At 45.8% G+C, this 25,513-nt stretch overlaps 1 protein-coding gene across 2 annotated transcripts in view; it reads right to left on the minus strand.

The window, feature by feature from the left end:
* Positions 1-25,513, minus strand: part of NEUROD4 (neuronal differentiation 4) — a 46,214-nt gene that overhangs the window by 19,432 nt on the left and 1,269 nt on the right. Inside the window, exon 1 of one of the 2 annotated variants that reach the window (XM_088466017.1) lies at positions 4,295-4,357. The exons of the other annotated variant lie outside the window; for it this stretch is intronic. The gene's annotated coding sequence lies outside the window, so the exon portion shown is untranslated. Of the gene's footprint in view, positions 1-4,294; positions 4,358-25,513 lie in introns of those variants that run through there. 2 annotated transcript variants of the gene reach the window in all.

Below are 25,513 nucleotides of genomic sequence, written 5' to 3' on the forward strand. Positions count from 1 at the left end.
CTTTGGATATGGGAGACTCAACCTACAATAGCTATTGCACGGCTATTTCTAGTGCAGTGTGATTTGTAGACTTCCAGAACATCACATGTAGTGCTCATTTAGGCAGACTTAATTAGCCATATTGTCCCACTTGAGCCTCATGTGATGTACGTCCTTGCACATAAAACATTGCTTATTTTTGTTCGCACATCCATAGGGTAAGCAATATTTCTTACGAGCAATTTCCCATGGAGTATCATTGCTCCAGATTCCTACCTGGACCTCACACTTGTCCCCTTAGAGTCAAGAGTAAATCCTGCTATATGATACAAGTTTGGGGAAAATGTTAAATTGTTGGACACATTTAAAGGTTGGAGGGGGGAGCATTGAGACAACTCTAAATTGCAGTTAAATCTATGTACTACTGTACATTCAAAAGCAGAATATTTTCAGTACATGCAGAAAAAAAGAGTAAGTTTGCGCTTTTGGTATCTCAATATGGTTTTTGCAGTTGCAAATTTTCACACTTTACCAGAATTTGCTTTGAATTTTAATTAAATCTAATAATGTTAACTAAAATAGGGAGTTTGTAGAAGGCGGAAGCAAATACAGATATTTGAATCACTGATGTTGCTAGATTCTCATTATTAGATAGTCTGAATTTTGGTGTAGCTCACAAAATACTGTAGGTTACTTCATACAAGATTAAGGGGTTTATGTGCTAAGCCTTGGAAAGAGATAAAGTGGGCGGAGATAAAGTACCAACCTATCAGCTCCTTAAATGTCATTTTTCAAACACAGCCTGTAAATTGACTGTTAGGAGCTGATTGGTTGTGAATTTATCACTGTCCACTTTATCTCTCACTAAGGCTTAGTACATAGACCCCTTAATAATATAATACAAGCAATGGCATGATTGGCATAAGTTACAAAAAAAACACTTTATAAACCATACAAAATTATTCATACTAATGATCACTTTTAATAAATCATTTTATATATATATATATATATATATATATATATATTACATACGAGTTCCCGTCAGCGGCAGCCCGACACAGGAGGAAATCTATCGTCCTTCAGGTAAGTAAAACTAATCTAAGTCCCCCCCCTAACCCTAGCCCTCCCTTAGGGGTGCCTAACCCTAACCTCCCCCCCAAGTACCTAACCCTAATCCCCCCTCTAAGTGCCTAAACCTAACCCCCCCTTTCCCGCCGCCTAAACCTAAGTCTCCCGAGGGGGTTCCTAACCCTAACCCCCCCTTCCCCTAGCCTAACCCTAACCTCCAGGCGGGGTGCCTCACCCTAAGTCCCCCCTCGGAGCCCCTAACCGGCTCCCGGCGTAGGTCTAATGACCGGCGTCGGGATTTCGACGCCGGTCATTAGACACTTGCAGGGATTAAACAGTCGGGATGCCGACGGTCGGCATTTAGACCATTGGCATCCTGACTGTATCCCATATATATATATATATATATATATATATATATATATAGTATATATATACAAAATAATACACATGGATAAAAAGTTATATTGGCATTAGGGAATGTTGGCGCAGCAGTGTACTCTGCAGAGAAAATGACTTTGTGTGTAAGTGGTGATCCCACCTGATAGAATGCACTTGCTCTTGGAAATGGCTGAAAATAGGTGGAGAAAGAGCGACCAGGTTACTTGGGTGAAAAAGTAGGGCTGTCCCTTAAACAGATGGACTGTCTCTTAAAAAAAAAGAGGGACAACTGGGAGACATGAATAGATCATTTATATAATATGGATCTGGTCTATGAGACAAATGTTTGCTCTGGTAAAGTATTAGGTCTATAGTACTGCACGATGAATCTGTGCCATTATTGGTGGATGCTCCTGTGTATTACTGCCCTGGTTGTGCCCCTGTTGCTTTGTCACAGCCCCTTCCCCATGTCTGATCAGAAGGTATTGCTTTGCTAAAGGCTTCTCAGGGGAATACAAATTGAAAGCGGCCCATCTGTCAGCTTTTAGGTTTGCAACCGTCCCTGCATCATTTCCACACTCCCTCCCTCCTCCTCCTCCTCCTCCTGCCTCCCACTTCTCGATTGCTATGTTCTTCTCATTAACCTTTCCAGTTATGTGTTCCCAACAAAAGAAGGGAACTGGGTTTGTTGGCTTACGATCTGATCATCACTAGAGATTTGAATAAGATAATCAAAGGGGGAGAGCTATAGGGAACCAGCTTATTCAATGAGATGGCAGTTTTCGCTGCGACTGGAAAAATACAGGATGAAAATGGAATATACTAAACTATGCAGATTACATAATATTGTGATTATAAACTTTTCATGAGCAACATTGTTTATTTATTTTCTTGTTTAAAAACTTTTCAGCATTTGTCCAGTTTTGCGGTTGTAATGTATGGTTATAGCGCTTGTTCTTTCTGCATCACTTTGCTACAACTGCACATATAAAGAATGAAGAAACTTTGGGTCATTTACTCCCAGATGGTGCTGCACAAAATTGCAGGTCACATCTGTGCATTTTGAATTTTGCATATTATTTTTTTCACACCCCAACATGCTATAAAGTTGTTTGATTTACAATATGGTCTTGTGCAAAAATTGAGTCTCTTGTGCACGGTGTGATGCAAAAGTTAGGTCAAAGCCTTGTGCATCTTTCATTCAATATAAATTATACTTATCCTGGGCTGCACAGTTGGAGTAGTGGTTAGCATTTCAGCCTCTATTCCTGACCATAGCACTATCTGTGTGGAATTTGTATGTTCTCTGAGGTGTGTCCCAGTTTCCTGACACACTCTAAATACACATACCTCCCAACATTTGATTATCACCCGTCGGGACATCCGCACGCCAAGGGCGTGCGCGCTCCCGAAAAGGGGGCGTGGTCTACATGTAAATGGAGATGCCTAGCGGCAAGCCCCGTTTACATCACTAAGGGGCATGCCCCCCCGAGCCTCCCCCGTACTGTGAATAGATGCTATGTGCATGCGCACAGCATCTAGTCTCGCTCTGCATACATGCTGCTCTGTTATGTAGAGCGGCTGTGTATGCTTCCCCCAACTTGCCCCCTAAAAATTAAGCAAGCATTGGGGATAATTGTTCCCTGTGCCAGTGTACCTCTACTATGCATTTACAGTACTAGTGCACAGCAGGGCCTAAAGTGGTCCTGGAGAGGTGGTGGAACTCATCTCCCCCATCGCCTAGTCCCGTCCCCCCCATTTCCCCAGGTTAGGCAGAGCTACTCTAAGAGGCCAGAACAACTATGAAAACTGTTCTTTACACACTGTTGTGTATGATGATTATTATCTGTTTAGTCAACATCGACTTTCGGACACTGCATGGATCAGTGAACGCCACGCTTCGCTTTCTCTGACCGCTTCCTTCAGGTCATTTATGGGCATGTTCGTGTCAGCCTTTATTGTGTCCAGCCAATGTTGTGTATAGGAAACTTCAAAAGTGAATGGCGGGGGGGGAGAAATTCTTTGGGGGCTATGACGGTGTGAAATACGTTTTTTTAGCACTCCTGCCATCAGCTGAGTCTACAATGTTAGGTCACTTAAAAATAAAAAGAAAATGTTCTATATCATCAGTGTAACTCTTAATTATTTTTCTGCCGTGCCCCTGAGTTTTTTTAATGGGGTCCCCACAAACAAGTCTATGTCACTTAGGTGCCCCATGTTTTTTTGCAACCACTATGTATCGCCTTTACTTTCTCTGCAATGAGGGACCTTTAAAGAAATTGAGCCTCCCTAGGCAGACAGTGTCTTGAGCCAGTATTCAGCATGCATATAAAAGAACACGTGGTACGGTAGCCACCAGTTTGGGTAGGAATAATATTTCATCTTCATACAAGATAATACATAGTAATTTATGTTTTGGGATAAGGCAAAATGTGATCTTCCCACAACAAACATCCTGGAGAGACATTCTCCTACATCTCTCCAATGTCATCCCTCTGCATCTGCACCCCCCTTGCTACTCATCAGTACCATCCCCCTGCATCTCACCAGCTTCATCTCCTTTGTGTCTAACTAGCTTCACCCACCCCTGCATCTCACCAGCTTCATCCCCCCTATGTCTCACCAGCTTAATCTCCCCTGCGTCTTTCCAAACCATCCCCCACCATCTCTTCAACACCATTTTCCTGTGTTTCACAAGCATCAGCCTCCCCTGCATCTCACAGTGTCATCCTCGTGTCTTCACTCCAACACCATCCCCCTGTGTCTCTTCAGCTTACCCCCTTGTGTCCTTCCAGCAGCTCCCTGCCCCTGTGTCCCTTGTCACGACCCTGTCTAGTTGTCACCTTTTTGCCTTGGGACTTACCCCTGTCAACTTCCCCATGGATCTGTGTGTGTAATTTGCCTGGAGGATTTGCTCTGATTATTGCACCTGGCCTCTCCTCTGTCTGTGAGCACTGCTAGCCCTGATTGGAATCACAGGTGTGGTTCTGATTCTCAGAGCTGCAGAGATGAATACTCCCTCTGCATGTTGTGCCTTCCACCACTCAGAATGCTACTACCAGACCACCTGTCCGTATCCACCAATTGCTGCCAGACCCATGGTATATATATCCTCCCCTGATAGCATTCTGGGCCTGAACACCTCGTCTTCCCGTGGTGTATGGTTCATGCTGTTTCTGTGTTCTAGTATATCCCTGAAACCTGCTACAGCAACCCCTGGTGCAATCCAGAAAACCTGTTTCAACTGTACCTGGCAATCCAGTAAATCTGCTGGCAGCAACCCCCGGTGCTTCCAGAAAACCTGTTACAGCCAAACCTGGCAATCCAGTAAGCCTGCTGACAGCAACCCCTGGTGCATCCCGAAAACCTGCTACAGTAATACCTGGCATCCAGACGTCCTGTTACAGCAATACCTGGCCTGAGCTCTGCTGCTAGTCCTACTCCTGGTTGGTCCCTGGCACTCTGTAAACCTGCATCGTGTCACCCTGCCTTGCTTCCTGCTGTGGATCAACTCCTGCTCCTTTTACCTACCTACTCCCTCCCTGAATCTAAAATTCCCAAACCTACCCATTCCTTCCTGTAACCTGTTATTCCCAATTATCCAATCCAGCCTGCACCTGAGTTCCAACCTTGTCACAGCATTTCCGGATCACCCTGTTTAACCCTCATCTCAGCATTACCTGATTTCCCTTCAGCCATTGTCACGTTATTCCAGTTCAGTCCACATTGTTCCAGTCCAGAGTCAAGTTCCAAGCTCATCAGTTCAGTCCACGTTGTTCCAGTCCAGAGTCAAGTTCCAAGCTCATCAGTTCAGTCCACGTTGTTCCAGTCCAGAGTCAAGTTCTTAGTTCATCAGTTCAATTCAACAAGTCTTCCTGCTGGTCCCAGTCCCGTCCCTCCAGTTCCTGTCACTTATCATCAAAGGCAGTTTTCACTGCTACACAAGTCTTATAAATAGAGCTATCTACATTATCTGTGATTCCAGTCATGCCGGCCTCCGTTGAAACCCGATCACCACCTGAGACAGGTAACTCGCAGACACCAATCATGACAGAATGTTCAGGCCCAACGATGGTGGCGGATCAAGCACCTATTAAGGGACTAGATGCTTTCCGTAACCTGGTCACCCGCTTGGATTCACAGGAGGCCGTACAGCATCAAGTGCTACAGCTTTTGCAAATCCTGAATAACCAGCTAGATGTTACCCAAACCTTACCTGAACCCCTAACTACTTTCCATCGACTGCTGGAACAGCTTCAGGCTCTACTCAGCAAAATTTTTCAGATCATTCCTGAATTTCTTAGAGCTGCCTCTGTCTCGACTAAAACCTCTGCCTTGGAATCCCTAAGAAACAAGGATTCTTCTGAACCAAGTAATGTCAGACATCATAGTTACCCACGCCCCAAGCTCTCTGTGGCCGAATGCCAGCGGCGCAAAGAGTTACAGCTCTGCCTCTATTGTGGGAGTTCTGACCACTTCATTAAAGACTGTTTCCTTTGCAACTCCAGCAGTGGTTCCAAGTGTCAACGTCTCAGTGCCCGTTCCGGCTCCAGCCCGGATCCTGCCCGTTCCGGCCCCAGCCCGTTCCGGCCCCAGCCCGGATCCTGCCCGTTCCGGCCCCAGCCCGGATCCTGCCCGTTCCGGCCCCAGCCCGGATCCTGCCCGTTCCGGCCCCAGCCCGGATCCTGCCCGTTCCGGCCCCAGCCCGGATTCTGCCTGTCTGCCTGTCCCAGCAGGGGACTCCAGTCAGCAGCCCCAGGAGGGGCTTCAAGTCTCGTACCCCAGGAGGGGGTCTCAAGTCTCGTACCCCAGGAAGGGGTTTCAAATCTCGCATCCTGTTCCGGTCCCAGCCCGGATTCTGCCCATTCCGGTCCCAGCCCAGATTTTGCCCATTCCGGTTCCAGCCAAGATTCTGCCCGTTCCGGCCCCAGCCCGGATCCTGCCCGTTCCGGCCCCAGCCCGGATCCTGCCCGTTCCGGCCCCAGCCCGGATTCTGCCTGTCTGCCTGTCCCAGCAGGGGACTCCAGTCAGCAGCCCCAGGAGGGGCTTCAAGTCTCGTACCCCAGGAGGGGGTCTCAAGTCTCGTACCCCAGGAAGGGGTTTCAAATCTCGCATCCTGTTCCGGTCCCAGCCCGGATTCTGCCCATTCCGGTCCCAGCCCAGATTTTGCCCGTTCCGGTTCCAGCCCGGATTCTGCCCGTTCCGGTCCCAGCCCGGATTCTGCCTGTTCCGGTCCCAGCCCGGATTTTGCCCGTTCCGGTCCCAGCCCGGATTTTGCCCGTCCCAGCAGGGGACTCCAGTCAGCAGCCCCAGGAGGGGTTTCAAGTCTCATGCCCCAGGAGGGGGTCTCAAGTCTCGCACCCCAGGATGGGGTCTCAAGTCTCGCACCCCAGGATGGGGTCTCAAGTCTCGCACCCCAGGAGGGGGTCTCAAGTCTCGCGCCCCAGAAGGGGGTCTCAAGTCTCGCGCCCCAGGAGGGGGTTTCAAGTTCCTGTTATAAGGGAGAAGTGTCTTGTACTACAAAATCTGATCATGATTCCTGTTCAGCGTCTCCTGCAAATATCGTTTCAGAAGATGATAATCTCTGTAGCCTGTTCTCAGCTTTGATTGTTGATGCTACTGTCTCTAGCTCCCCAGGACTCCTTCCAGTTCCATCAATTGGTTCGAATTCCGAACATCGGTCAGCTTCAGATATTTCGACTCCTCATCTATCGGAGCATCCTCAAATTTCCTCCTGCCAGGCACCTGAAAGTGCTCCACAATCCTTGAACACACAGGATTCGTCAGATACTTCATCATGCATTTATATTGATGGGGACTTATCTCAATACTATGCTTTATTGAAACAATTCTTCGGTATGATGAATTCTTCTCTGCCATGTGGAGTCAAGTCTACTAATATTGTAGAGTTTGTTATCTCATCTTTTCAAGGTAAAGCTTGGGACTGGGTTGCCCCTATTTACAAGTCCAAAGATCCAATGCTTCAAAATATAAAGACTTTCAGTGAAGCTGTTGTCAAAGAATTTGGTCCTTACCCTGTAAACCAAAATTCTAGCGAAGTTCTCAGTTCCAAAATATTGTCCAAGCAGTCTGTTTGTGCTACCAAGAATTCGTCCTCCACTCCTCTGAAATCCGAACAAGGTCAAGTTTTCAAGGGCCAGCGTGCCGAATTCCAGGCATCCCAAGAGAGCAGCACTTTGGAATCTGTAACCCAGAACATGACTTGTGCACACACCTCCTTGTCCCCTTTCTGCTACTGTTCCTCCCAAAATTCTGATCCTGTCCTTCCCAGCCACATATTTCCACAGGAGTTATCAAAGATTCCTGGTCCGTTGGTTGGCACAAAACGTTCTCGCAGCAAAAAGAAGAATCGGCGAAGGTCTTGAACTATCTCCTTTTGTAGACTTTCCACTCCAAGTATCCCAAGAAATTGAGAATTGGGAAGATGTCTGAAGAAAGTTTTGGTGTCTGGAGTCCACCCATAAAGAGGGGGGTACTGTCACGACCCTGTCTAGTTGTCACCTTTTTGCCTTGGGACTTACCCCTGTCAGCTTCCCCATGGATCTGTGTGTGTAATTTGCCTGGAGGATTTGCTCTGATTATTGCACCTGGCCTCTCCTCTGTCTGTGAGCACTGCTAGCCCTGATTGGAATCATAGGTGTGGTTCTGATTCTCAGAGCTGCAGAGATGAATACTCCCTCTGCATGTTGTGCCTTCCACCACTCAGAATGCTACTACCAGACCACCTGTCCATATCCACCAATTGCTGCAAGACCCATGGTATATATATCCTCCCCTAATAGCATTATGCGCCTGAACACCTCGTCTTCCCGTGGTGTATGGTTCATGCTGTTTCTGTGTTCTAGTATATCCCTGAAACCTGCTACAGCAACCCCTGGTGCAATCCAGAAAACTTGTTTCAGCTGTACCTGGCAATCCAGTAAATCTGCTGGCAGCAACCCCCGGTGCTTCCAGAAAACCTGTTACAGCCAAACCTGGCAATCCAGTAAGCCTGCTGACAGCAACCCCTGGTGCATCCCGAAAACCTGCTACAGTAATACCTGGCATCCAGACGTCCTGTTACAGCAATACCTGGCCTGTGCTCTGCTGCTAGTCCTACTCCTGGTTGGTCCCTGGCTCTCTGTAAACCTGCATCATGTCACCCTGCCTTGCTTCCTGCTGTGGATCAACTCCTGCTCCTTTTACCTACCTACTCCCTCCCTGAATCTAAAATTCCCAAACCTACCCATTCTTTCCTGTAACCTGTTATTCCCAATTATCCAATCCAGCCTGCACCTGTCACAGCATTTCCGGATCACCTTGTTTAACCCTCGTCTCAGCATTACCTGATTTCCCTTCAGCCACTGTCACGTTATTCCAGTTCAGTCCACATTGTTCCAGTCCATAGTCAAGTTCCAACCTCATCAGTTCAGTCCACGTTGTTCCAGTCCAGAGTCAAGTTCTTAGTTCATCAGTTCAATTCAACAAGTCTTCCTGCCGGTCCCAGTCCGGTCCCTCAAGTTCCTGTCATTTATCATCAAAGGCAGTTTTCACTGCTACACAAGTCTTATAAATAGAGCTATCTACATTATCTGTGATTCCAGTCATGCCGGCCTCCATTGAAACCCGATCACCACCTGAGACAGGTAACTCGCAGACACCAATCATGACATCCCTCACCATCAGCTCCCTGCTCAAACAGAAATGGGGTCCATATATAGAGACTCTCAATTCCTCAACACAGGAACACATTTTTATGTTTTTTGAATCCACTAATTCATATCTCTATTTCCAATTATCATACTCCTCCACCTAGGTGCTGCACTGCCTGTGTTGTTGTTGACCATTACTGTATGTATTATTTGTTTCTTATAATGTGATGCTTTTTACCACATTTGCATTCTCCCCTTCTACCCCCCCACCCTTATTGTACCCTTCTGTTATTGTGTGTCACTGTCATTGTTTCAAAATTATTGTTATACTTTAATTTTCTGTATAAGATCTCCATTGGCTTATTGCTAATTAAATAGCTTAAACATCCTTACTTAACTTATCTATTAAATAAAGAGATGGACACCATAACAGCTTGGATAAAAGGTCACAGCTTTTATTTCTGAATGAATTAATTCACCTAACCAAGGTGGCCAGGAGATGCTGCATACTTAGTTCTAGCTCCCAAGTTGGAAACACACACGGGGAACGACTGAAATGCTCCCACTAAAGACGCACTTACATTGCGAAGGTCCCGCCTCCCTCCTGGGCCAGTTTACTCCAAGCGCTTCCGTACAAAAGCACACGGGTCCCTTTGTACGAGAAGGACAGACTCGTCATGTTACATCGAGGTGCAGCGCCCTCACAACGCTCTCTTGCGCCACAATAAAGCCACTGAGATGCAGAGTTCTCCCGCCATGCTGAGCCTTCCCTGAATAAGGAAAAATTAAACACAACAAAATACAAACAGCAAAGCTTTGGGCGGGAGGGTGGGCTCCATAATCAACAAAGAAGCAGATCACATGCACACCACCTCTTTTATACTCATAATCACAGGCACACCCAGAATTCACAGCATTGGTCAGCTAAACCACCTGACCACCTAAACCCACTTAATCTGCCTAGTAACAAGGCTGTCAAGACAGCCGATCAGCAAAAACCCCAGGGATCTTATTTAATCTCACGTTTAGGAAACCTTTGCATTCTATTAGAATTAGAAGGCATTTACACTTGTATCTGCAATCAGCTATGGAGCAGGGTAATTTTAAACCTTATGCTGGTCCTGCTACCCAAACATGTGACATCATGCTGAGGAAACTGGGTTGCCATCACCAGGAAGAAGAGCACTGCTGAGCACCAGGCACATTTTCAGGCAACACATAAACTTGTAGATATACTGTCAGGGCCACCATCAGTGGGGGACTGCCAGGTCTGGAGTCCCAGAGAGAGGGGCCCATCCAGGGACGGACTTACCGGCAATGAGGGGCAGACTGGGCCGGGGAGCAGGGCCATTAATGATTTGGGCCACCTGCTTAAGATCTTGCAGGCTGAGGCTGCAGCAGGGGCTAACAGAAAATGGTTGCCCCCATAGCAGGCTTCGGAAAAATGTCTGCCATCGACCAATGGGGAGCCAGGTTTCCTTTCCCAGGAACCCAAGGAGCTGGAGAGGGAAAAGGGGTTGGGGATTATTGGGGGAAAGAACAAGATGAATAGGTGAGTAAGGAGGAACTATAGTACTGTGTGTAACATAAATCTGACAGGCAGAGGGGAGTGTATGTGTGGGAGGGGGTCACTGACAGGCAGACAGTTGTGAGTTGGGTGGGTCACTGACAGGCAGAGTGGCGTGTGTGTGTGTGTGGGAGGGGGTCACTGACAGGCAGACAGTTGTGAGTTGGGTGGGTCACTGACAGGCAGAGTGGCATGTGTGTGTGTGTGTGTGTGGGAGGGGGTCACTGACAGGCAGACAGTTGTGAGTTGGGTGGGTCACTGACAGGCAGAGTGGCATGTGTGTGTGTGTGGGGGGGGTGTCACTGACAGGCAGCGGGAAGAGTGTGTGAGGATAACAGAGAGTCATAGGGGAATGTCTGTGTGTTGTGGGCACTGACATACAGAGGGGAATGTGGGGGGATTGCTGATAGAAAAAGGGAAATGTGGGGGAGTTGCTGATAGAGAGGGGATTATGGAGGGGATCACTGAGAGAGCACGGAATGTAGAAGCGATCGCTGAGAGAGAGAGGAATGTGGAAGGGATCACTGAGAGAGAGGAATGTGGAGGGGATCACTGAGAGAGAGGGGAATGTGGAGGGGATTGTTGAGAGGGAGGGGAATGTGGATGGGATCTCAGAGAGAGAGAGATAAGGGAGGGGAATGTGGGGGGATCGCTGAGAGATAGCAGAATGTAGAGGGGATCGCTGAGAGAGAGGGAAATGTGGAGGGGATTGCTGAGAGAGGGAAATGTGGAGGGGATTGCTGAGAGAGAGGGAAATGTGGAGGGGATCGCTGAGAGAGGGAAATGTGGAGGGGATTGCTGAGAGAGAGAGAAATGTGGAGGGGATCGCTGAGAGAGAGGTGAATGTGGAGGGGATTGCTGAGAGGTGAATGTGGAGGGGATTGCTGAGAGAGGTGAATGTGGAGGGGATCGCTGAGAGAGAGGTGAATGTGGAGGGGATCGCTGAGAGAGAGAGGGTATTGTGGAGATGATCACTAAGAGAGAGAGGGGAATGTGGGGGGATCGCTGAGAGAGAGGGGAATGTGGGGGGATCGCTGAGAGAGAGCAGAATGTGGAGGGGATCGCTGAGAGAGAGGGGATTATGGATGGTATCGCTGAGAGAATGCGAAATGTAGAAGGGATTGCTGAGATAGAGGAATGTGGAGGGGATCACTGAGAGAGGGGCATGTGGATGGAATCTCTAAGAGAGAGAGGGGGAATCTGGATGGGATTGCTGAGAGATAGGGGAATGTGGAGGGGATCGCTAATAGAGAGAGAGGGGAATGTGGGGGGATCACTGAGAGAGAGCAGAATGTGGATGGAATCGCTTAGAGAGAGGTGAATATGGGGGGATCACAGATACATGTGGGGGGATTGTGGCTGCCTGGTACAATAAAGTTTTTTTTTTTTCTTACTGAGACAAGGCGAACATGATGTCATGACATCACGTGCACCGCACCACCGACAGGAACTAGCCGCAGTGTGAAGAGAACCAGCCAGAAGGTAGGAGAAGGTAAGTGTCTGCGGACTATAAGGGCTGGATGCAGGGGGCTGCTCGGAGAGTGCTGTCTTGAGAGATAGAAGGGGTGCTGTTTAGAGAGACAGAAGGGGTGCTGGCTGGGGAGACACTGTGGGGTTGGAGTTGCAGAAACACGGGGGGGGCCCTGCCTAATTTGTCAGTCCCGGGCACCACAATTTGTGTTGTCAGCCCTGCATAACATGGTCAAACTACAGGGTGTGTGCCCAATATGAGCCCCAGATGGGAGGGTGGCCTAGCAATGTTGGGGTTGCTCACACCTGTGAGGACCTCACTCTGCCCTGAGGCCATTAGCAAGTTCCATTAATCCCACTGATAGGTCCCATACCTTGTATTTAAGGTTTCAGAGATTTCACTTGAGGATTGATTTAATTCTCCTATGCAAATAGTTTATTGCTGAAACCTCTGACACCAGGACGTAATAGAGGGATAACAGATCATACTCCTACTTCACTCTCAATAAGGATGCCTTCATCCAGCAGATTTCTTAATTATCTTATTCCAAACATTTGAAATAGTACATAAAAAAAAATGAGTGGAGTACTTACATTTCAATTTAGAGCATTGGGACAACGCTGTCTTCCTCTGGGAGACATTGAAGGCGGTGATGAATAGCCACATCATGGCGTACATCTCCATTTGGAGCAAGGACCTCAGAGAGAAAAATTATTCTTCACCTCTTCCCTTTTTCCTGATCGAGAACAGTTACATACTTTGGGCCTGATTCAGGGATGTATGCTAACCTGATGGTTAGCGCACAACACCGATTTTTTGGGGGGTATCTGCGATGATTGACATACTGTGGTATTTGGAGGTTGAGTGGAGGCATGAATGGCCACCATTCCCAAAAATGGGGACGTGCGATCCTGCGTTTTCTGGGTGGGACGAGGTCAGGGTCTGTGTCGGTGGACACAGATTTCTTGGCCTTGCAAGTGACCAGGACCTGGTCGGGCTGCATTAAGTCTCAGCTTCCGTAGCCTGCCCAAAGGAGCAACCACGATTGTGATCCCAGGCTGTGACCTCGGTCGCAGCGCTTGGATTGCAGATGCAGCAAGGAGGTATATGTTTCCTACAGACACCTCCTGCTGCATTAGCATTTTAGATGCTTGTAATTACACAGCCTCTTGTATGCAGCTCTGCAATTCCGTCCATCTCTGAATAAGGCCCCGTATCTTCTATTACAATGTACCTATGCGCCACTTATAGCCTGTAGTGTCTACTTTTCCTTCAGTCCACATAAATTATGGCAGCACAGTACCTACTACAGTATACAGGTTGAGTCTCTCATATCCAAAATGCTTGGGACCAGGGGTATTTTGGATATCGGAGTATTCCGTATTTCGGAATAATTGCATACCATAATGTAATATCTTGGGAATAGGACCCAAATATACACACAGAATGCATTTATGTGTCATATACACCTTATACACACAGCCTATAGGTCATTTTATACTTTATTTTTAATAATGTTGTGCCTTAAACAAAGTTTGTGTACATTGAACCATCAAAAAGCAAAGTTTTCACTATCTCAGTCATGCTAAAAATATTCCGTATTTCGGAATATTCCGTATTTCGGAATATTTGGATATGGGAGACTCAGCCTGTATAAGCACTAATCTAACAGAGTGGAATATGTTGTGGAGCCTTTACACTAACAAAACCTTTTACACAATTTCCTGGCCTTAGTTATATGAAGTCTTGCACAGACGTGAATTTAGAGATTTTATTAATCTAAATTATTTTCTGCATCCCCTTCCACGACTTTGTTGACCAATGATACACAAATCGATAAACTCTACATGCCCAGAGCTACTTGGCAAGGTTTTTTCATGTCTCTTCTGGTTTTTAACATGGCAGTGGACTCCATGCTGTTTGAGGCTGACAGAGGACTGAGAAATACGGGTAATTTTTGGAATATTTCTAAATTTTTATAAATTATCTGGGGTATTCTTAAAGGAGGGAAGCATCCAACTGCTGTGGTTGAGGAGTATTTCTATTAAGTGGGCTCGGAAATCCATAATATACCTGGGCAAGAATCACCATAACCTACATTATATAAGTCTGAAACAACTTACTGCCAGTATTGGCGGATGCGGAAAAAAATTGTGCTGCATGTATGGATCCAGAAAGTCCCCAGCTTTTTTACTTTTTCGAGAGAAGCTCTTCCACTTTTTTGTAGGACATATTTGTTGAACAAGTCACTACAAAAATATAAAATACAACAGTTGAGATGTGACAGAGCTTTATTGATACCTTTTCCCCCTCCATTCTGGAACAACTTTACAGTTCTTCCAGACACTTAGGGGTATATTTACTAAAGTTTGATTTAAAATAGAAAAAAATCGATCAAAACCAATGTTGTGTTTCTGGGTCTAAATCACACATTTACTAACAGACAATTTTTTATTTGGTTTTTCAGAATTAGTAAATGTGTGATTTAACCACAGAAACACAACATAGATGTTGATTGATTTCGATCGATTTTGATTTTAGTCTTTAAATCGAATAAACCTTTCATGTGGACTGCCAGAATTGCTGTTCTACATCAGCCAAGCCTACATTATATCCCAAACATAGAGGACCTTTGCTGCCTGCCCTAACCAGAAAGTTTGTCAGTGATATTTACTTAGTACTCAGGACTGGTAAAGGTTGTATGACAAAGTATCTGGTGCTGTATGAAATATGACTGAGATAGTTATGTGTAATAAACATTATAATGGATGAAGATCCATTTACCTCTATGGAAATAGATTGTAAGCTTGTGAGCAGGGCCCTCCTACCTCTGTCTGTTATTATTAGCAAGTCTTGTTTTATTGCTGTTCTATTACTGTTTTGTTTCCAAATGTAAAGAGCAACGGAATGTTAATAATTTATTACCAAACAATTGCATTACATTTTAATGATTTACAAATATTCACTTAAAAGTCACTAAACCTAACATACCAGTTGATCCAATATGACAATGGACCTGATTCAGACCCGCTCACTAGATGCGATCGCTCTCCCCCAGCGTATGCAAATCCGGCTAAGTAACTCCATGGCAGGCGCTCGCTTGGAAAGGCATAAGCACACCCACTTTGTATTAAAACATTGGTACATCGAGGACAATCGGAAGCGATTGCAGCGCTTGTGGTTGCCTCACCCTACCGCAAGCACTGCGAGGACTTCAGTGGAAAAAACAGGCATATGAGGTATACTATGACGCTGGCTGTTAATTATGCACGCCTCTGAAACGACGTTGAAACACTCAGACACGCCTGCGTTCACACCTACACTCCCCCGTTATTAGAGTTCTGCCCCTGTTACCACCCACAAATGGCCTCTCCTGTCACTCATTACACTGGGCTGTCTTTGCTTGGTGAGTGAGAGGATTCCGATCGCTCCGAGTAGTTCGCGCAAGCGCAGAACGAAGTGTGCGCATGCGCGGTCGCTTAATATCGGCCATGTACAAGCGAGCGGCCGCTTGCGAACAGGTCTGAATGAGCTCCAATATGTAGAAGTTCTTATAAGATGGCAGAAAGTGATGCTGATTACTGATGATTGGGCAACTTGGCCAGATACCGCCATATACAGTATATAGCAATAAAATTATATATCAATGCCAAATAGAATCTAATCCATGTCATTGGGTTCATACATTTTTCATATCCTTAAACTCCAACCTAACAACATGAGAATGTCTGAGCCCAATCTGCAGTAACCGCTCTTAAGGTGCTCACAGACATAGCGATGTGCTCACGATCCGACATCGTGTACGATTTCCCCTGAACTCTCCCCGGCAGCTGTGGGCACAATTTGGTCAAAAGAGCTGCCAATTTGACTTCAGACCTCATGATCTATCGGATCATACGCATCTGTAGGATATATCGTGAGTTTCCCAAAACAACAGAAGAGGCTCTTCGTGATTGGTGGGGAATTTAAATAATAATAACAATTGGAGTGTCTAGCCAGGGGGTATAAAAAGCAGGCACCATTTTAACCCTGTGCACATTCTGCTCTGCTACTAGTGAGGCTAGGTGTATACCTCCTGAACCCTGTACATTGCTACTGTGCTCTTTGTATTTGGCTTGCCTTTTACAAAGTGTCTGATGGATCCCTATCGGTATAGAGTGTTGATCACCCAATCTGGGGTCAAGGTGATCCAGGAGAGGGCCCAGCAAAGGAGGAGAAGAACTTGCTGGACCAAGGAGTGGCTGCAGCAAAGGAAAACTCGCTCTCACATGTCCCTGCTGATGGAGATCAAGGAGAACAATCTGGACGACTACCACAACTACGTGCGCATGGATGACGCCACCTTCCAGGAGTTGCTGCATCTGGTGACTCCCCACATCCGGAGGCAAGAAACAAGATGGCAGAGGGCAATCCCTGCTGAAGAGAGGCTGGTGAATACTCTAAGGTACCTGGCTACAGGAAGGTCATTTGAAGACCTGAAGTTTGGGACACTTATCTCACCTCAGTCCTTGGGCATCATCATCCCAGAGACCTGCAAGGCTATCATTAAAGTGCTGCAGTACCAGTATTGCAAAGTAAAGAAAGAAAACACACTACACATTTGTTTCTTGTCAAAGAAAAAAAGTTTTTTTTATTTATTTATTTATTTTTTTTAAATTGAACTCTTTATCATAACTGTGACAGCCAATAAGGCAGCATTAACAAGACTGTGCTGCATAGCAGTCATTAACATTTGTGTGGCAACAACACTACATAGTAGTCAATTACATGTTTTTGTAAGTTTTTTTTTAACTCATTCTAAAAACTGACAGGCACTGTGGCAATAACACTGCTCTGCACTGTGGCAATAACAATTTTTCTGTGGTTTTTATTTAAACTCTTTATTCTAAGACAGCCAATTAGGCTGCATAAACCAGACTGTGCACTGAACTGTAGGCAATAACATAATTTTTAGTTATTTTTAATATATAAAAAAAAATGTATATAAATTGTACAAAACAGCATTATCACCAAATTTTATCAATCCCAATAGGTAGCCTGCTGTATGTTGTACGGTGGGTCAGACACCAGATTGAACAGGCCAATACACACATGGCACAAGTACAGATTGTGGCCGCGGCTTCCAGCAATCTGTACTTGCGCCATGTGTGTAGTGACCTTGTCCAATAAGTGTCATCACCACTTTATAGCATACAGCCAGCACCTATTGGGAGTGATAACATTTGGTGATAGTACAGGCAAGAAGAAAAAAAACTAAAAATTAAGAGTAACACGGCAAATCTTCCTCTGACTCCAGCAGAGCATTATAAATGGTCTGGCTTGTGGTTGGGGTGCTGAGTGGGGGAGTAATCTCCAACTGGGTTGGGGGGGCCTGACATAGGCAGTTGGGGCTGGCAAATAAAGTAGTGGGTCTGCAATGTAGGTGGAGTCGTGTAAATTGCTGTTGAGTGACCTAATTAAAAGCTCATAGACGAGCCTGTGGAAATTTTTCTTAGTGACCTCATCCATTTTTCTCATGCGACTATTAATATGTGCAGTAAAATCGTCGATATCTTCCGGCGGTTTCTGAAGGATGCTTTCAGCTTTTTGGAGAAACAAGTCCTCCTGTTCTGTGTGCTGCTGCTTTCTTCCCTGTTTGTTTTTTTTTTGGGGTGGTACCGAAGAAGATGATAGTCCTGGTAAAATGGGTGTTGGTATTGGGGTCAAGTTTTCCACCGCGCTGTCCCCGACCAAACTTAGGTCCAGCGTGGAGGACAAATCAGGCTCTTGGGTGGGAGTCTATATAGAAAAAAAAAAGAAACGCAATATTATAGTCATGTTTTAACACATTTTATACTATTTTTCCAGTTTCTTAACACCGTGGATGAGTGGAAGAGCATCGCTGAAGAATTTGAACAACATTGGAATTTCCCTAACTGCGGAGGAGCCATCAATGGAAAACACATCTGCATCAATCCACATGCCAACACAGGATCATATTACTAAAACTACAAAGGCTTCTTCAGAATCGTTCTCATGGCAGTGGTGAATGCCAATTGCAAATTTTTGTTTGTGGATGTCGGCAAGAATGGCCGTGCTTCAGATGGTGGGTCCTTCAAACAGACTGCTTTCTACCAGAGACTCACCAACAAAACCCTCCACTTGCAGTCACTGGACGAGACAAAGCACGGATTAAATTACGTTTTCATCGCAGACGAGGCTTTTGCATTACATGAACATGTGATGAAGCCATATGCACAGAGGGGCCTGACCAGAGAGAAGAGGAGCTACATCTATCATCTATCCCGGGCATGGCGCATTGTGGAAATTGAGTCCGGAATACTCAGCAACCGGTTCCGCATTTTCCACACCACCATAAACCTACGTGTGGAGAAGATAGTCTGGGTCGTGATGGCGTGCTGTGTGCTGCATAACTTTCTGCGAAGGAAAACTATACAAAGAGGACCAGTCCCAGCTAGACCAGAAGATGTAGGACCTCCGTAGGAGATTGCCCAGTTTACATCAGTATCTACACCACCAATTCCTACAACATCAACAGCACATGCCAAAGAAGTGAGGGAGGAGTATATGGCCTATTTCAATGGACCAGGGGCCTGATTCAAACCCGCTCACAAGCGCTATGCGCTCGCAAGTGGATCGATGGCTGAACAGTGTGCACGCGCGAGCCCCGGGGCTCACAGCAAAACGGGGCGGCTGTCGATGTTGATCGACAGCTCGACCCATTTCGTAGGCGGGAAGGGGGGGAGGGTGACTGGCCAAACAGAGGCGTTCCCGAAGGAATGCCTGCCATTTGAGGGCAGCCCTACTGACATCACCAGTGATGTCAGTAGTGAGCTTCCGGCTCTATTAGAGCCGGAAGCTCACTGGGGCTTGCGGCAGATGAGACCCTACCACAAGGGTCTCGTCGCAAGCCCGATCAGCATTAAGGTCAGCATCCGCAATGAAGTTTTTGGTGTAGTCCAACAACACTCCCAAAGCTGCAATTTCTACGACTTGTTGTGATACTGTCGACAGGATATCCGCCATAGACACTCTTTTGACTGGAGGATCTCTAGAAATCCCGTCACAAACTCCCATTCACTATCCATAGACATTGCTAGGAAGAAAAAATAATAAGGACATTTTATTAATTTACAATTGTGAATTGTTTTGTAAATTTTTAATGTTTATTTCTACAGTTTTCCCGATTTTTTTTTTGATTTTTTTTTAGGCTTTTAATGTTTTTATTTGTATTTTTTATTGTTTTTATTTGTAATTTTTTTATCTTTTTTAAGAGGAATGTAATGTGTTTTTATAAGAATTGTAATATGTTTTTTTTTCAGGATTTTAATGTATTTTATTATTTAGAGTGTTTTACGATTTTGCAGTTTTTTATTAGGTGGCCCGTGAAATTGGTGGGTAGGTGGGTGGCACACATTTGTGGGCAGTGGGAGGTTAATGCATGACCCAGCCACCGCCCACCTCATTCCGGTAGGCGGTGGCTGGGTCATGCATTTATAAGTGGGTGGCACACATTGGTGGGTAGGTGGGTAGCACACATTGGTGGGCAGTGGGAGGTTAATGCATGACCCAGTCACGGCCCACCTCATTCCGGCAAGAGGTGGCTGGGTCATGCAGTTATAAGTGGGTGGCACACATTGGTGGGTAAGTGGGTGGCACACATTGGTGGGCAGTGGGGTTGCATTTAATACAGTACCAATACTCACCAAAGTGCTGCAATCCAGACTTCAGTGTGCAGATAGGCTCTATCGTGCTTCCTTCTTCATCTATCCACGATGCTGCATAAGATGGCGTTTGGGCGTGTAGAGGGTCCTGTCAGTCAAATTCCCCAATGTACGATGAATCGTGAGATACATCGTGAGTAAAAAATACTCACAATCTGCATCACATCGTGTCCCAGATTGGCAAATCTGCCCTACAGCACGGCAGATCTGAAGATGCGATGTACGACCAGCGGGGATGCACATTGGCAGCGTGATCGTGAGTGGAAACTCACGATTTGGGTATATTTTCACGATTTGTCGTTACAATTCGTTGAAATTGGCCAAATCGCTATGTGTGTGGGCAGCTTTACAGGCCCCCATGTGACACAGTACCAAGTCACAATTTGGCCACACTTTGTGATCGAACTACTGTAGAAGCAGATTCTGTGGCCAGTTTCATGCTATGCAGCGAATTGTCATCTATTGTGCACATCTTTAGCCAGCTGGGATTTCCTGCTGTTTTGTACAACCTATTTACATACAAATACAATGCTGGCAATATTCTAAACAATACATTCCTTTTCTCCATATATTTGCAAAATAAAATTGGAATTGTCATTACACCAGGACTGTCTAATGACATGACTCTGCATCGGCATATCTCTGCATATGTTGGTGTACTCTTAATAAGCTGTTATATAGAGGATCACTACTGCACAATAGAACAAAACATTTGTACGTCCTTCTAAAATAAGATAAGAGCTGTCTAAAGCTGAGTACATACTAGGCTGACAAGTCGACCTATCTAACGATTAGAAAGTATATACACACTTACCAATCGTTCTGGCGATGTGTCTGTGCAGTTAGTGCTGGCGTCACAACTGGGGAGGCTTCTAAATTTGCCCGTCCAGTTGAGCTGTCACTCACCGCTGGGTCCCTGCAGCACGTCTACAGGCGATCGTCAGGTCGTCCGTACACACCAGCAGATGAAACGATATATCTGCAAGATATATCTTCATCTGCTGTGATGCACAGCAGAACAGATAATCGGATATGTCTGTGAATTACATCATTCACAGACATATCCGCTGTACACACCAGCAGATGTACTATAGATATACTGTATCGCCCATTCAATGGAATGGGCGATATATCTATCAGCGTACCCTACTTAAGAGCTGACATCTTGTTGTATCATAGAGTAACTTAACCTGACAACCCCATTTATTTAATTTAGCTGTGATAACCAGTGATGATGACCACTGATGGGATATAACAGCTCAAGCTCACTGAATTAAACTTTCCAAATTAAAGTAAGTATTGGGACCAATGCAATGCAATATAGAATTCACTGGGTCTTAGCCAGGGATCATATCTCCAACAGTCTTCCCAGTCCCACAATTCTGCATTAGAAATAAAAAACGAATGGTGCCATACATAGGGAGCACTAATCCCAAACTTTCCTGGTACAGCCCTTTTAGTAGATTGCATAATGATAGGGATATCCCAGGATAGGGATAGGTTTTATAATGGTATTATAACCAGCATAACATACTTGGTGGGAAAAATATTTTCCAAGCGGTTTCTGAGTGGTTGAAACTTTCATCTAATCAGAGCACAAAAGGAAAATAAATGTTTAAAAAAAGCTAACAAGATAACTTAATTTGTGGACTTCAGTGGAACTAAAAAAAATAATCATGTCATTCAATCAAGGTGCATCTTGGTGCAATATTTTAAAACCCTTTGGAGCCTGAATAAACAATGTTGAATATTACTTAGGCACTACTTCTGAAATAAAAAAAAAATACTGAACCAAAATTAAATAACTTATATTAAATTAACCCATATTCATATAATATGTATAAAATATATTTCAGGATAAGTTGTTAATTACAGATTGAAATTCTGAATGAAATTGAGCTCTTGGAATGTTACTCGCATTCTTGAATGTTACATTTGTGTGTGTAGCGACCTCTGGTGGCAACATTTTTTTTTCTTTTTCCTAGGAAACTTTAAACATAGGGTCTGATTCAGAGGTGTACACTAATGCTTCTGCAGCTGCCATTTTCGTAACTGTGGATGTGTGCGAAAATGTGCGAATGCAGCAGTGGCGAGGACCTGTACTGAGACGCCCACCTGAGCCATCGGTGGGGCTACTGTGTACACATATGCAACATCGGATTCAGATCAGGCAAACATCGACTCCTTGAGTGAGTCTATGGTCACTGAGAATGGCCGCAGTAACTGAGACAGCAGAGCCATGTTACCTGCATATGGGATCGCAGATGCAGGATGTGACACACTCTTTAAACGATCGAGACTCCCCTGCGTTTTTAGCCAAAACTTCCCGTTGTCTCCCCCAATCACTCCCTACCTGGTAATCACACTGCAAATAAATACATGCAGCATGCTACTACGGTAAAGTACCGTGACATATGCGCAGTGTAATTCAGGCACATGTGCAGTGGCGAAAAATTTCTCCATTTGCTAAATCTTCGGCATAGTGTACAACTCTCTATCACAGCAGTGAATCCCAATCAGTATGTCATGTTTTCCCTTTGTTTCTGGGTTGTTGGGTTTTTTTGCTACTGTGAATCGTACTTTTAAAATTATAATTATTTTGGGTCACATTTATGGTTGGAGTAATGTCCATTTGTATAGTATAAACAGACACATTTCCATAATGCACATGGATACCCAAATGTATCCGTAGTGCCGGGTTAACAAAAAGGCTGAAGGGGCAGTTGCCTAGGAGCCCCCCACACATAGCTACATGACCAGCGTTGGGGGAACTGTTGCAGGGTTGGGTACGGAATGCCGGCATCCTGACAGGTTGAAATCCTGATAGAAGGTAATACACTCTCCTACATCTAACCCTCCCTCCCTGCAGCCTAAACCTAACCCTCCCTCCCTGCAGCCTAAACCTAACCCTCCCCTTAACCCCAATACTTACTGTCGGGATGCCGGTGCCGGGATTCTGACTGGTGTTGGTATTCCAGCGCTGGCATTCTGGGTTTCAGTATCCTAACAGCTGGGACTATAACTACATCCCCTGTTGCATATGTGAACTGGGGATGCTGTGTGGATAAGATATTGGAGGCACTACAGTGTGTTGTAGTGCTGGGAATATCGCACATTATACTTTTTAATAACATCGCCAGCATAGTTTATTGACAATTTTTGTTGGTAGGGACCCCATAAATTAGTTGCCCTGGGGCCTCTACAATCCTTAATCTGGCCCTGTGCATTCATAGATGTGCGCTAATACCATCGCAATTGCATACTCTAACAGATCGCAGTTGCTAAAATATGCTAATGCCTTCAAAAGCACATCTGAGTATAGGGACGCCCACTGCCACCTTCTCATATCGGTCTGACAATGTACAACAGCATAAACATCGGTACTATCGACGCACATTGGGCAATTATGGAAGTCTAACCAGCCGCAAACACTACAGCTCTCATGACACGCAGAGAGCTCTCATACTCCTAAGACGATCACAATGGCTAATTTATGCACACCATGAAATGGCATTTAAACAGTCAGAAAAAACCTGCGTTTTTATAACCACCCCCCATTACCACCCCCAAATGCTGACTACCTGTCACTCATCTTGGGAGTGGTTCAAGTGTACCAGAGTAATTGCAATGCAATCAATGCATGGGCACAGTGCAGCGTGCGCACATGCACAATCACTTGCTTTGTCATAGTATCTATAAATTGTGTCCATCTCTGAATTAGGCCAATAGTTTGAAGTATATCTTAAGCTGGGTACACACTAGGCCGACATGATGGCTGACTGGCCGTCGCGCCAACCAAGGGTAGGTATACACACTTATCGATCTGCTGCTAGAGCATGTCCTTGCGTCACAGCTGGGCAGGCATTTGAATTTGCCCGCCCAGCTGTGATGTCAGTCCCTGCAGTGTATAAGCTGCGGACCGTCCGTACACACAGCCAGATGCGCCAATATATCTGCAGATATATCGGGCAATGGCTGCACAGCCCACGTGATATGTCTGTGAATGTTGTCAATCACAGACATATCGGGGGTACACACCAGCCGATGCCCTTGTAATATATCGGCCGATATATATCGCCCAGTGTGTATCCAGCATTAGACTTGTACAACTTTATGTCTAGAGAGATGGAACAAGGGGATTGGCAACTATAAGTTGAGTATAGTTAGCACATATACACATGTAACACACATCTTGTAGATGTGACCTAATGGACTTGGGTGCATCCCCAGATATGCTTCTCAGTAGACATATCTTTTGAGAGTACTGGTGGCCTGGAGTAAAGATATGAGGTTATCAGTGGGTGATTTTACCTAGCGGCTGCAGGGCCCCCCAGTAAATCTGCCACCAAACTGAGCCAGTTGCAGTCCATCACTAAACTGTGACTGGAAGAGACTTCCCATTGGAAGCAAACCTGTCAATCACACATAGAACAGGCGGTCGCAGGGGGAGGTGTTTTCTACCCCTGGGACTGTCAGTCCGGTCAGTGGTTAACAGAGGGGATCATTCAGACCCGCTTGCGAGTGCAGGACGCTCGCAAGCGGGTCGATGTTGCCCCACTGCGCATGCGCACGATGGAGGGAGCTCCGTCGTGCGCATGCGCGAGACCCGGCTAGCTCCGGGCTCTCCGTCGCTCCGGGTCTCGCACCAAAGGGGGCGTGCTGTCGATGTTGATTGACAGCACGCCCCCTTTGGTGAGCGTGCTGAGGGCGTGGCTGCCAGACAGAGGTGTTCCCATGGGAACACCTACCGTCTGAAGCCGGCCCCACTGACATCAGTAGTGATGTCAGTGGGAGTGATTTTGGCTCTGATAGAGCCAAAATCACTCTAGGGCTTGCGGCAGCGAGACCCTACCGCAGGGTCTCCGTCACAAGCCCGATGGTCGCGTTGGTCTTGACTATCGCGACCATCATCATGGATGCTCGTATAAGCTGTAGGTAGTAACCCACAGCTATGCGAGCGTCCATAAGGCCACTCCATTTTCAGGGAGGAGGGCCCTGATTCAGAGCGAGCACTCTGGTCAGAGCGTTCGGCTCTGAATCAGGCCCAGAGAGCGTACTTCCACTGCTTTGCCTTTCGAGCAGCCCCTCCCGGCGTCTAGGAGTTGCAGCTGATGCAGTCCCTAGCCAGTGTTTTGCGCATGCACAGTACCGGAGCCTGCCAGACTTGCTCAGGACTGTCTCCTCCTCTCCATCAGGACTTGTGAAGTGTAGGCAAACAGGCAGCAGTGCTACAGTAAAGAAGATTCCTATTGTTGTTATAAAGCAGCAAGTGGCAAATGTGAAGGTGTTTATATTTAATTATATTTTATATGGAAAATGTGGCCTTTGCCTTTATTTATATACACTGTCAATACTCTAGTCTCTCTTATGTACATGACACGTCTTTACATTATATTGTGTATGAATAGGGTAATGTTAGTATACTCATATGTACATTTGTATACCTGTTACCTGTTGCACGTCTGACATACTGTAGCAATGCTGATGTGTTTTGGCTTGAACATGTCTTGAGAAATGTCCAACACAATATACACATGCAACATAATTCCTGTACATACCTTCTGCATGTGTAACCCTATGAATGTTAGGAAGGGATATTGGGTTACGCTATTACATGTAGTATATGTGCCTCCACCCAAACTTTATTAGGTTGTCTGGGAAAACCTGC

Source organism: Taudactylus pleione, unplaced genomic scaffold (genome assembly GCF_031769625.1).
Source record: "Taudactylus pleione unplaced genomic scaffold, aTauple2 ptg000065l, whole genome shotgun sequence".
In the NCBI taxonomy this organism is placed as follows: Eukaryota; Metazoa; Chordata; class Amphibia; order Anura; family Myobatrachidae; genus Taudactylus; species Taudactylus pleione.